Source organism: Columba livia, chromosome 8, assembly GCF_036013475.1.
Source record: "Columba livia isolate bColLiv1 breed racing homer chromosome 8, bColLiv1.pat.W.v2, whole genome shotgun sequence".
NCBI lineage: Eukaryota > Metazoa > Chordata > Aves > Columbiformes > Columbidae > Columba > Columba livia.
Window position 1 is genome coordinate 26,187,973 of NC_088609.1, and position 14,352 is coordinate 26,202,324.

General features: G+C 41.0%; 1 protein-coding gene across 49 annotated transcripts in view; it reads left to right on the plus strand.

Moving 5' to 3' along the window:
- The window catches only part of LOC135580042 (uncharacterized), a 494,152-nt gene that overhangs the window by 434,583 nt on the left and 45,217 nt on the right, over positions 1-14,352 (plus strand). The gene's annotated exons all lie outside the window — the stretch shown is intronic.

A 14,352-nucleotide genomic window follows, 5' to 3' on the forward strand; every position in this document is an offset into this window, starting at 1 on the left:
TGTTCTTCCAATTTCAATAAAAACAAATTGGAATATTGCCTGGGGTCTACTAAATCATTAGTAAATTAAGAATCTGTTTTTAATAACATTTCACTTGTAAATAATGCATTAATTGACTAGCTTGAAAGTTAGCTTGAATGTTAGAAACTCTGGCACAAAATGCGTAATGAAAGAAGTGTGCTGTTTGAGGAGGCTGGATGGTAAATGTAACAAATTAAATATGACAGTTGATATTTGTGAAAATGGTGATATAATTAGAGGACACCTGCAGCTGTTTTCCAACCAAAACAACAGAAATTAAACATGTATAAAGTATGTGTGTCATGTTTTCTCTTGGCATATTTCTTTTGTTCTCCTTAGGGCTTTTTTTGTGGGGGTTTTTCTATTTTTTTCTAACCTTTTGTCAGGTCACGTGTCTAACCAAGCAACAAGTGTCTCTTTGTCTGATGCTACCGTTAATTAGATCTATAAGTGAACATTTTGCAGAGTAAAGGCAAAGAGCATGAACCTTATTTACTGAGAGCTGGAAGTTCCTAAAGCACATGACACGTGCCCAGAAGTATTTTAGCCATGGGTGCTTGGGAATAGTCAAGAATTACACCAGGACTCTTTCCTGTGTGGTTTTCACCTGCAGGTCACTCACTTATGTATTTCTCTGCCCTGGTCTGGATAGTCTAAGTGAGGATTTCTGTAAACTAAAAGGTGCTGTGACATGATGTGTAAGCATTGCAAATACGTAGTTTTCCCTCTTGGCATGTGTGTAACTGGAAGATAATATGATGCTGCTTTTGCCATCCCACAAGGGTTTTGAACACCAAGTTTCTAATGATAAAGGAAAAATGTGAAGCTGTTGAACAATGTAGATCCCCATGACATGCCACTTGCTGGGAAATTGTGAAGCATATTGACCAAAGATGGCAAAAAAATATAAATTTTTGATCTGGAGCCAAAGATTCTGGGTATTTCAGTTCAGGGACTCTGTTCCATCTGTCCTTGCTCCATTCCAGTTGGTGTGCAAGAGAGCATCCTGCCAAAGAAGATAGGATTTGGACTTGCAAAAGCGGGAGTCTCTAGACTGACTCTCTTCAGAGTTACAGCTGTATCAAGGCAGTGGAATTACTGTGCTGTAAATAAACAGCCTATATGGTACAGCAAATTTTACTCCCACTCAAAGCCATGTGACCGTTTTGCCTGGTGTCCGTGTTAATGGGCATAGAAACAACACTGTTGGGCTGGATGTGAAGCGCGCTGAAGCCAGTACTGCCCTGTTCCCATGTGCTTCACCCGAGGAAGGACTTTAGGTTCCCCCAGTGTTGCCTTTGCAAGGTGTGGACATAGAGCAAATTCCCCACAGGGAAAGGAAAAACAATACCAGGGCAAGCTGTCCTCACCACAGGACACAGCTCTCCCTGGGGCTGCTCAATGGGGAATTTTCTCTATGGCTGAGGCACATAGAGCAAAATTATGTGGGGAAAGTCCCAGTGCACCACACAACCAGCTGTGGATACTGTAAATCTTCAGCATGCCCTTTGTCAGCTGTCAGAAACACAGACATTCATAAACAGAGGAGAGTGGGAGGCCGAAATTCACTTTAAAATAAACTATGTGGACTTTGATTTGGAATGTGCTAACAGGATAGATGTAAGCCATTTAAATAAACATACCAGCCAATTGTGTCAACTTTGCTTTGTGAGCAGTGATACCTTTGTTACTGAGGTTTGTATCTGTCTTGATTAGGGCCATGTCAAACAGCCGTTGAGATTGACTTTGATGACAGATAGCTTGTACTGTACACGACACTGGAAGCATAGTATCATGGAGACAAATTGTGCAATGGCTGAGAAAATCTTCAGAGCTCTTTCAGAAGTGGCAGAATTCTTCTCTGTGGATGTAAATACATGTGTTTTATTTGTCTTAAAGTTACAGACTTTAAGGTGTGGCTGTTCTTGCATGTCCCTGTTGGTAAATAATAGCTTCCATTCTCCACCACCTCCACCCAGCCCAACAAGGGGTCTGTTTCCACCCTGCAGTCTCTGGGTAGCGCACTCTGCGTGCTCTGTTTATCCCTATAGTGGTGTATATGGTAATTATGTCAGAGAAGTCATTTGCCACCTCCAAGGACAAGGCAGTAATAAAGTTTCACAGAAAGTCCACCCTGTTTTTCTTGTTATAAATCGCACAAGCACACAGCTGGGCTTGTCCCATTGACTTGCACAGCTTTCTAGATGTGTTTGCCCTTAAGTTTATTTTACAGGTACAATTTCCTGCTCATAATGTAGATCTCATCTGACTTGATGGCAGTTGGTGGTGGAATGTGGTACACAGGTGATACAGCAAAGGTGCAGCTCTTGCGGGCATGTTCCAAACCCCTGCAGGCTGTACTCTGTGTGACTCTCCTCTTAAGAACCAGGAAGATCTTCACTGGCTTAAGGCTGAAAGGAGTTCTTATTCCTTTAAAACAACAGTTTTGTTAGTTTGCTCCTACTCTATCTAGGCTTTTTTGTTGCTCAACAATTGTTTTTAGGAGACAAATGTATCAAGACCTACATTTCCCAGGTAAAAGGCATGAAGTAAAACCAAACTATCTACTAGATATTATAATATCTACCAGAAGGAAGGAGTTGCTCAGCCTTCCATTATCTTTCACTTGAACAAGACCTTTCCCAGGTTTCATTCCTGGATGTTAAAGATGATAATATACCTTTATTTTGGCTCCTTTATGGGGTGGTTGCAGGTGCTGAGCTTTTGAGTAGGTGGGGGATCCATTACAAATTTTTATTTATTGCTATACCCAAACACTGGAGATATTCCATTTCTGTAAAAATGCTCTTTAATTAAATAGCAGCACCAACAGAGGTGGTGGTGGCTCCAAAGGCTAATTGCTTTTTATGGTCTAAGGGGAACATGCATAGGAAGGTGGCCTTCAGCACATTGCCTAGAGGTTCGCAGCAGCAAATCAGAGAGCCAAAGGCACAAGGAGTTTGCGTACCCCTGTATTTGTTTTCCAGGGGCAAGTTTGTTGGCTTGAATTAAGACTGCTAAAAATGTGGTCAAGATTTGCCCTGGCAAAAAAATAAATGAAATGCCCTGCCTATGCCTATGTAATGCTACACTGACTGGAAGGTGTTCTTAGCTATATAGAGCTACAGATCAAAATACAAATCTATTCATTAAAAACAAAAAAAAATTAATATGCCCGAACATAAGGAAGATGTGTTGGCTTAGATAAATAAGGTGCAACTGGTATTATTTAATTAAAATCTAGAGTGCAGCTGTTAGAGAAAAATCTAGCTAGTTTCAGATAGAAAAATACACCCTAATAATGTGTTTCAACATCAATTTGACACTAAACTAAAGAATAAGGTAGGCGTGAATGTTTTGTATGTGCGTGCATACATACACATGCATATACATCTGTGCCTGTGAGAGGGGGAAAAGAAAAATGTCTTCAAATACCTTTTATTTGTTGAGTAAAACTATAAATAAAATGAAACCTATGTGAGTCAGTGGCTGGGAGGTTCCAAGGATGCACAGTGTGTGCTTAGAGGCTGAGGACAAGGGGACATGATGCTGTGAAAATCTTTGCCTGCACATGAGCCAGGGTTTTCTGTCTTTTACGTCCCAGATGTACACAGTGGGCATCTCACAAAATCAAATGGTTTTGTTCACTGAGTGAGAAGTCATTTCAACTATGCAATTTTTCGGTTTTCTCCAAGAACGGTAAAGATATATTTATTTGCTATAAAGAATAGTTATAGTTAATTGCATCACTGTCGTTTCTAAAACTTACTGGGCTAACACCTTGTTTTACTACTTAAGCAGAGCATTTCAACTTTTCAGAGAAATAATTGTGTATATTAGACTGGCAGAAAAAATAGGAACTTTTGGAGGATGTTTTTGAGGAACCAGACTGTTATGTAAAGCAAGGAAACAGAAATGCAACACTGTGGGAAGTTTTGGTGCCCTTATTATTTTCTATTTTAGTAACAGCACTGTAATTTTGCCTGATGCTCTTTAGAAAGTAAAAAAGGCAAGCGGTCAGACCTGTAGTATACTCTTCTAAACATACCCTTAGCCGTACCTTGCTACATGTGATGTCTGACCGAGGAAAGTTTGGGAAAACAAAGTGAGGCTACTTTTCTCTTCCCATCCCAGTGCTGGCAATCCATGTTTCTGAAGCTGTGTCTGGTCCTGTCCTTGTTACATTGCATTTGCAGGGGCCAAGAGATTTTTGAGCAAGATCTCACAACCCAAGGAGTGCTCTGACTAACAGACCTGTTTTCTCTTCTGCTCTTCTCCTGAGCAGTGCGAAGCTGCCAGAGAGAGGGCTGAGGATCAGCCCTTGCCACAACCATGACAGGGAGCTTGCAGTGTGCAGCGGGTGGGTACAGGAAAGGAGGAAAAGGAGCAAAAGGAGAAACAGGGAAAGGAGGTTAAAGGCTAACATAACTTAAAGTCATTTTATTCGTTACATCTCCAGTTAGAAAAAGTACCGCTTATTTGTAATGAAAAAGGGGTTTGATCATATTTTGATAACACTAGGTTTTTATTTCTGTTTGTGAAATAATTGACATTTGTGGATTTTACCCTCCTTGTAACATTTGTCCGGAACAGGTATAGGTTTTCTAAGGTTTTCTTCTCTCCCTGTTATTTCATGGTCTCTGTGTAGCATTTGTTTGGTCATTCAAAGCAAATAGTTCACCTTTTCCTGGTTCGCCTTTTGTCTACAAGTGAAATTCTTGTCATGTTGAAATAGATTTCATTTTCTGAGAGACGGTAGTGGGTCCTCTGCTTTCCCTACATCCACGGTCCCCGAGTAGGAGCTTTGGGTAGTAGGCCCTGGGGGAAAATCACTGCCCTTTCCCTCCCCAGGTTGCTCTGAGAGAACATGCAGGATCACTTGGCTAGCCAGCGTGCCAAAAGCAGAAAGAAAGGCAAAATGGACATCCAGAGAGGACCTGAAGGCGGGGTGGGTGAAATATTTGAAACAGAGAAAGGTAGCTCTTACTACAGAGATACGGACTCAAGTCTGAAAGTCATAAAGATGAGAGTGGGGAAAAGAAATCAAGGCACAAAATCTGTTTTTTTTTTTCGGTGACTCTAGTCCATACAGAATAGCAACGCTGTATGAGGGAACTAAATACCAGAGGAGAGATGGGGAACCAGAGGATGAGGCAGGCGAGGGAAGAAGGCCGGTGCTGCAGGGCATGGGAGCCTGCAGGAGGAGCGAGCTGGCCCGGCAGCTGCCAGGTGGGCACAGCAGAGCGCAGGCAACAGAAAACTCACCCTCCAAACTCTTCCACAGCCATGTTGGCTTTCCTGTTCTTGTCTTTGAGACCTGGGAAAAGAATTGTTGCAGCTCCTGTTCTGCCCTGCCTGACCCTGTGCCCTCAGGGATCTCGGACCACAAGGGCTCCACATGTTGCTTGGAGCCGTTGCACTGTGCACAGGAGGCTGCCACCAGGAGCAACTCAGGCTCTGAGTAACATCCCTACCATGCCTCCCGCTCCTCCCACACACAGTGGTCTGAGTTGAAGAGCCAGAACGTTGGATATATTTGCTCTGGGCAATTTCTATTAGACCCTTGTATGTTATTTAAGGCATGTTTTTGTATTTTATCCACTGCCTGAATCTCAGATGTTGAAATATTTGCACAGCTCTTCATTCTTTGGGGAGCAAGACACAGGTTTTCCCCAGTGGCACAGTGATAGCTTCTGATCCGCCAGCCTCCCGCTGTCCACTGTCATTGCTGCTCACAGTCACCGAGTGGCCCGAGGAACTGCTGGCACTCAGGGACCTCCCTCCAGTGCCCATAACTCTGAAACTACATGACATCTTGACCTTTATGAAATTTCTTCAAGACAGCATTTAAAAACACCCAAATCTTTCCTGACCTTTACATTTTAGTAGAGGGGGTTTTGTTTTGTTATTTTTTTTTTAAATTGATGTTCCTATATTTTTTTCTTTAGCTGTGGCATTTTTAAGCTAGTTCAAGAGGAACTTTGCTTTGCCTTTCCTATCCTGCTTGAGCCCAATCATTAATCATAAAGGGAAAACACTGCAGACTCAAACCTAACTTTATAATGTTTTTGTGTTTGTGACATTTTGTCTCAGCCAGTGGGAAGTTCTTATCCTTTTAATTTATAATCTGTGAGGTTTCAAATTGTCTCTAGACCCTGACTTCCTTTGTAGCCTCCCATCCCCATTCTCACCCCCGTTCCACCATGCTATGGCTTGGTGATTGCGTATTGGGTGTACAGATAATTTAGAGAATTTCCCAAGAGGATCAGAGATTGCTGCCCTGGGCCGTCAGGAAGCTGACCCCTTTGTGTGTGGGGGAAATCGTCAACAGAAACGCCAATGGTGCCGTTTGACAGGAACACACTGCCTAAATCTAGAATTAATCTGTCGAGTACTTCGGCAAAGCTGACTTAGTGTAAAGCTAACACAAGAGAGGATTCAGTCCTGGCATCTTTACACAAAACTGTTAATATTTGCAAAGAAAAGCTGGAAACTTGAAAGGAAGCATTCTATTTTTTTTTTTTCTACGGCAATTGCTATTAATGGAAATAGAAGCTGTCTGTCCTGCAGCGTGCAGCGTTCTGCTGTAAGACGTGGCTTTTTACAAAAGGAAAACTTTCCACATTCATATATAGTCTTTATCTAGTATAATCTCATAATATCTTTCATAATATCAGGCAATTATAACATTCAAGACTCACAGTCTAAATATTCTCTAGCGGTGCTATTGGATTTGTTTATATAATATTGCTCTGTTGCAAGTAGAGCACAACACTGCCACAGCTTTGTAGGCACAAAGATGAGTTCTGCTAAGCCCATGTAAGTCTCCGCTCTTTAGCCCAAAAAACTGAAGGTCAGTTCAAAGCTGCTTGTTGAGGGAAGCTAATCCTGCAAACAGTACATTCACTGGTCATTATTTCCAACTCCAAACTATCTTATAGTCATGAAATGGAAAGTTTATGGGGAAAACAAATGCTGCATTTATTACTGTGATGCAACATTCATAAAATATATTTCATTGGGAGGGAGTTTACACAGGGGGTAATGAGATTTTTCCTTTATACATTATTTATAACTGCTTAATCCAGGTGCTGTAGGTTATTTTTTTATCCCTCAGTTTCACAGCTACAAAACACTTCAGTATTTCTAATTTATTTCTGCTTACAATACAGATGTTCTCAATTGTGTTTCTAACTACATTTCAACTGTTATGATCACTTTTATTTGTTTGTGTCACTGTACACTTAGAGGTTGAATGTGCAGTACACAATAGTCAGGTTCCAAGCAGCCTTTAAAAAGCCTCTGGTGATTTAGTTACCAACAAATTGAACTATGCCTAACAGTAATATCTTTATCATTAGTTGTTTTAATCTTCAGATGATTTCCCTGCAGTTTATATTGCTCTGTGCATGGGCTCTTATATCTTCACATAAAGGTTTCATCCTTTTAAAAGGCATTTTTCAAGATGACCATTTGGAAACAACATTTGGAGGAACATTTGGGTTGCATCCTCTAACTAAATTTCCAAGCTGTTGGTAACGGACTAAAGAAAATGTGGTCTGCACTGAATACTAAAGAGCTGCAAATGCAAGAGCCTTGAAGGTTATGTGTAAATATTGACATTTTTATTTTATTTAGCATACAAAAATGAACTTGCAATGTTGCTTATCTGATCATACAGCAATGACCGCATCTGCATCGTCTGAGATCTGTTCCTCACACTTCTGACTTTCATAGATGTTCCAGAGTTTTCCCATTGAGGATGTTATTGATGTCCCTGATTGGGCAACAAATATCTGGGGATTGAGTGTCCATATAGGAACATGTCAACCAAGAGACAACAAATGGAAGCAGGGAAAAAAAAAATCCTTTCATCTTCAAAGGCCATGTTATATGTGCAGATATGGGTTCCAATAAAACCATTAAGGTCCTTTCCTGGGATGTGTAATGGGACTACAGGGCATTCAGCATCCAGCAAACAAGGTCTTTGGTTCATCCTAGAGGAAGCACAGAAAAATAACTGTAACGTTACATATACCGCAGCTGTTCTTTGCACTTAGGCATACTGCCCTTTCCCCTTGAGTGTGAGTCTGTTGTCATTTTCTTTTAACCAGAGGTTTCTGTGGAAACCTCAGGGTTTGCATATTTACATGTTCTTTTTTTCGTAAAACACTGAAACAGACTCCAATGTGCAGATAATAAAGCTTGCAGTTTTTCAGGGCTGTTGTTTATACTAAATGCATTTATATGTTAAGTACTAAGATGGTCACTGCACAATCTGTAATTCCAAGGCATGAAACACGAGGGCCCCACAGCATCCCCTTTAAATATAATCAGAAAGCCATGAGATCTTGGCTGTTCACACTGCAGATCTGGGTAACTGCTTCATGAATGGCACTACAGTCACTGAAAATCCCTGGTAATGACTCAAGAACACATTAATTCTCTCCCTGGGCAGCCTAACCTGAACACCAACACTATCAGGAATTTTTCTAAAGTATCTGCTTCCCCTTTTTAATACTCCTAGTTCCTGCATGAGAACCCCTGGCATGCTGTTTGCATCAGCTGGCTGCCACTTGTGCTCCTCTGGGGGTGTCTCGAAGATTACTGTTTTTTTTTTTTTATTTCCACACGTGAGAGAAGGATTTAATAAATTGCAGAATCATAAATTTCATTGAGGCAGAGGGAGGAAAAACAGTAACTTCTCTGTACTACATGGAGACTGTGTAATTTACATAAATATCGCCTGTGTCTTTAGCAGATAGAGTAATTAAGAAGTGGCCAGCATGGCTCTTGTTTGGTCATCCTCCCTGTTCTTGCATAAACTTCATTGAATAGTCTTCCTTTTACTTATTTGCCAAAGAGTATCTGACTCCATTGCTTGTTCTGATTGGAGACAGAGGTGGGCCTTACCAAGAGGTGCAATGCTCTGCCTGCAGAGCCACTTTGCCCAGTTAGAGACTATGTCCTTGATTCACTTTTCTTGAAGAAAGATGGGCATCAGTGTCCTCAGGCCAGCGTGCTTTTGGCAGCTCACGCAAAGCATGGAGAACACATGTAATTTGTCCTTTTAAATTTATTATTCTCTGCCCTGCAATAGAGTAAGCAGCCTTATCCTGTATTAGTCCAAGCTTCTGAGGAGGCTCCCTCTGTGTTTCCAGAATAGTCCTGTAGTGACAGTGTAGCACTGTGGGAATAAAAGACAAGAGACATATGCAAATGATGAAGTCTGCTTCTGAAAGGGATGAACCCGTTTCCCATGCCAGCACAACATGACTAAGGGCGATCTTGTGGTGGCTGGTGGATGCGTGTGTCTATATCCAGTTTATGGCTTCTAGCTGGGCTCGTGGAAAGGCTGCATTGCAGAACCGACATGCCAGCCAGCCGAGGGACAATGGTAGATTATTAACCTCGATGATCATCTAGTCAAATGGGCTGAGAAAATTAATTCCCTCTGCTTCTGTATTTGTGTGGGAAAAATAAAAATAAATAAAGTGGAGAGTGGAAAATTCTGCAAGGGCTAAGGAAAGGCTTTAAAAGGAACAATAAAGGCTCAAGCTTGTGGAAGAATCAGCAGCTTTGGACATAACAGGGGATCAGGACAGAATGCTTTCTAACCAAAGGGTTCCACTTAATGGTGGGACAAACTAAGGTCAAAGAAAGCTGGTGTGGTGGGAGAGGGGCTCAACAATTTAAGAGGAGAGCTCTGAATTGCAGGCAAAAAAAAGGATGGACATCTTAGAGCAACCTGATGTTACCCAAAATGTTGCTGTGAATTTGGAGAATGAGTGCAGAATTTATTGGGTTTGCATTGACCTGTATGCCTCTGTGCTATCTAAGTGTAATTTTGTTTGGGGAGCTGAGTGCAGCTAAGCTGCATACTATCATAGTGCAGAAGAGATAACAAGCAAAGATCCTCCACCCAGTAAATATGCCAGAAGGGCCTGGAGCAGAAACAGTGCTGCTGCCTACCTATATCTAATAGAAATTTTAAAAGTCACTTGATTTACTGTGACCTCCTTTTGGGGCTTGCATTTCAAGAAATACAGTCCAGCTAGAGAAGAGAGCAAAAAGAATAATCAGAGGTCTAAAAACAAATTGATCTGTGAGGAAAGACTCAATGATCTGAGGCTGTCTAACCTAAACAAGAAGATAATGTAGGTTTTCAAACACATGAGAAACACTGCTCCAGAGAAAAGGAGAATAATCCTTTCTTGTGTTCCTGGGGGAAAGTAAGTACCAATAGGCTTCAATTGCAGTAAAAAAGATGTCATTTAATCATTAAGAAATGCTTGGTATTCTGTAAGGAATCGGGTGGCATACTGCAGTAAATTGGGGAGGGGTAGAGCTTTTGTCGCTGAACATCTTTATGAATAGGCTAGGCAATATCTGAAAGTAATGACAGAGACATTGTAGGCCCTACATTGACCTTGTGAGCCTGGTCAACAACAGACTGGTCAACTGAAACCCAGGGACACCTAGTGAGTGAAGTCTAGAAGGAGACAAATGGATTTGGGTCACTTTTGTAGCTGGGACTCCAGCATGAGGTAAAAAGACAGTAAATCCCTTGTGCATTTTAATAACGGGAATCTCCCTCAACTTTGAAAGCAGATTTGTCAACTCAAAACACTTTTCTCTTGCCAAATCCATAGACTACCTTCATCTTATCTAGAGAAAGCCTCAGCCAACTGGCTTTCATCCATGTCTTATCTCTGCCAGACACAAGGAAGCTGTAACATATGGCTTCAATGAAAAGGAGTCGTAGAGCTTGATGTCATCAGGATATTGATGACATTGTAGCCTATGCCATTTCACAATATCCTCTAGTGGTTTCATATGGGTTTTGAATAGGAAGGCTAACAGCAGTGAACCCTTTGGTACTTTAAGCTCCGAGGCCTGGGAGAGAGAGAAAAAACATTTGTCTGTGCATTTGGGATCTTCTTGACAGAGATTGTCAGAACACTTCAAAGACTTTCTTCTCTCTTGTCAGCCATTTTGCTATAGCAGCAATGTGTAACAGCAAACAGGAAGCAGACATCATGTCTGGACTTTGGTCTGACTCAGATGCAGTGCCAAAGCACAGGGAGAATTATCAATATTAAGTGAAAATAATGTATTGAAGGAGGTATGTGAACGTATATTGGTCTGCAAGAAGTCACATAGCCATATTGTGACAGAAGTTTCCCACCTTTCCTGTAAAATTGCTAATGTCACTAATCAGGATGTATAATCTGACTATTAAATAGAAGAATAAATTTATATGTAGTTTAAGAATTTTAGTTCTGAGAGCTGTAGAGTGAGAAAGTTCTGCACAGCTGATCATCTGTAGAGGTCTCCTAATGAGACCTGCTGTAATAGATCAGGGAAACAAACAGGTAATTGCTTAGTTGATTTAATCAACCAGTGAAAGTAACAGGTGAAGTGATGTGACCCCTGTGTGAAAAAGGGAGGGTAGAACCCATTGATAAAGATGCAGAATGGGAGAAGAAGATACAAAATCTCACTTCAGTATTAACGATTATTCTGTAGGCAGATGCGTCTTTCCCCCCAGGATCACGTCCATCTGGAGCTCCAACCTGCACTGTGCCAAACAAGATTTAGCATAAATGCCCAGCCATTTATTTGGAGTGTATCGTTGGTATACATCTTTGGTTGGTATACGGATTTGCTAATAGCTATTTATATGGTATCTAGTCTTGAAAAGTTTTTGCTTCTTATTTAAAAAACATATTGTATTGTTCAGGTTTCATGTTCTTTTTTTTCTGCCATCAGTGATGAGAAAACCACACTGAAATGATTATATATGCTTGTCACGTGCCTCAGCTGTAATAACAGAAGTAAAATAAGTACCCCAGAATCTGGTTAGCTCACCTTCCTCTGCCATTTCAACATAACCTCAGGGAGAGCGTCCTGGAGGCCACAGATGCACCACTGGAAGACTTTTTCAAAATACAGGCCTATTAGTAAGACCATCTGACCTTTCTCCCTTCCCTGCTGTGATATTTGGTGGGCAGAATACAAACTATTCCAGTGAAATGTTCTGGACTGAAAAGTGGTGCTTTTTGCTCCAAAAACACAGGGGCTGACAGGTGCCTAAGCAGAAGGGGAGCTGGATGAGTGAGGTGTTGAAGTTGACCCACCACTATCATCACACCAGTGTTACAGAGGGAAAGGGGTTCTATGCACAGGAATTTATGTAGGGTAGGAGTGAAGCAAATTAGTGAAATCTGTCTTTGTTTTCTCATAGCACAAATGCCAGCTGAGCTGGAGTGATGCTGTGCAGTAGATTGCAATGAAAACATGCAGCTTGTGATAAGCTGACAGGAGCTGGACTGAGCATAAATAGCTCAGAAACATCATGGGTAAAGGCAAAGTTTTTGCTTTTGTGTTCTAAAAAGACATATTTGCTATTCTTTGCATTTCAGAATATAACACGTTGTGTTAATGCCAGCAGCTATATTTACACCACCTTACACTTCCCATGTGTTGATTTTCTCTCCTTATATGTGCATGTTCTTGGGTTTCTGAGCTATGGATCATTCTAGCTATCGTTAGAACTTTGTGACCGGGAAGATTAGACTTTCTCAGTGCGACTAACTGTTTTCTCAAGATGTCCTGGCTGCAGTGGAGTGACTGTGCTGACGTTTGCACAGGCGGGCAGATGGTGCCTGGGACATGTCTGGTTGTAGTGCAGACCTGAAGATCCTGGTTGAGGAAGCCAAGCCACTGTGTTTTGGCCTGATTTACAAGAAAACTGCTTCTCAGAAAATGTAGCCTGTGTTATCCTTTCTGCTAGATGTAACAGAAAAAACAATGGTTAGCCATAGGAAAACAGGCCCACAGCTTAAGCTTATGTTTTGGCCAAGGGCCGTAACGATTTATATCAGATATGTGTGTGTTTGTGCCACACCAATTAAAACAGTTTAAACTCCTTGGGAAATATTGAAGAGGGCAAACATCCACAAGTGTCATTGACTATGCGAGGTTATAAGATATGCCACAATTGCAAAATTGTGCTTGAAAACCATGCTGTATGAGAACTAAAGCTGAAATAGTGTAACTGGGAAATGGTCTTCTAGAGATGGAATCTGAATTTTGATTTCTCTTTAGAGTCAGTTGTAAATGTGTAATAATTCCCTTGCTCTCAAGGGAGAGATTTTGTCTTGAGGCTTCCTGTGGGAGTCAGTAGATGTTGTTGGGTACACTGAGAATCCCAGTTCTACAAACAGAAGAGGGAGAGCAGGCATGTCATGCTTTGGAGTACTTGGGACCACAGACCGATCCAGTGAAATACAACTGTTTCCTAATTCCAGTTCTGAGAATGAATTGCATAATTTTCTACAGATAACTGGCTAATGTCTACAAACTACTGAGAAGAACTTTATGTCTTACTTTGTGATTGACAGCTAACTAATTACAGTGGTTTTCAGCTGGGGGACTTGTCATGGTCTGGCATCTCTGCTACTGACTCCCTGCTGTCGACTTTGTGTTCAACTTCCATTACTTCACTTTAACCTATTTGGGAAAAACTTACTGATGTAACACTGGTTGTGAAGTGGCTTTTCATGAATACATCTCCTGGAATTTATGCAAGTAAAATGCTACTCCAGAAGTCCTCTGAAGTAATAGAGACTAGAAAATTACTGATTTAGGACATAAATGGGTAGGATGGCAAATTTCATCATGTGCTTGAAACTGGTTTATACATATGCTGTTTGGTTTTTTGGTGGTTTTCTTGTGTATTGTTTGTTTGGTTTGGGTTGGTTTTGTTCGTTTGTTTGTTTTTAATCTTCAGACCAGAGCATTACAGAAGCCTTCAGCAAATACAGCTCTCCTTTTTAAGCACCAACATCATAACAGTTTTTACATTCTTGCTCTGCACTCATGTAGTCCTGGAAGAGCTCCATGAACTTCGCAGGTCAAGGCAATACTGCAATTACATAGAATTAGAACTCTTTCTCTTTAGCAAAAAGATTTGGTAATGTAGCAAAACCAATGGACCAAGGCCAGCTGTGGCACAAACAGTAATTTTACTTCTTGAGCCAGAGTCTTAAGTGGTGCCAATGAACCTGCCATGTTCTAAAAAAAAAACTTTTTAAATCTCATTTGTGTCAATAACTTAGACAAAAGGGTTGGAGTGGCAGCATTAGAAAGAACTATTAAAGATCTTATATGTGGCACAACTAGTTTACTTTGTCTTTTCGTGTTAATTGCTTTTCCTGTTTCACGCCCGTTTCTGCACCCACTTATATGGGAGCTGAACATGGCCAAAGACTGAATATAATTACATCAAGATACGTATAGAAAAGGGCATTTGAATCCATCACCACT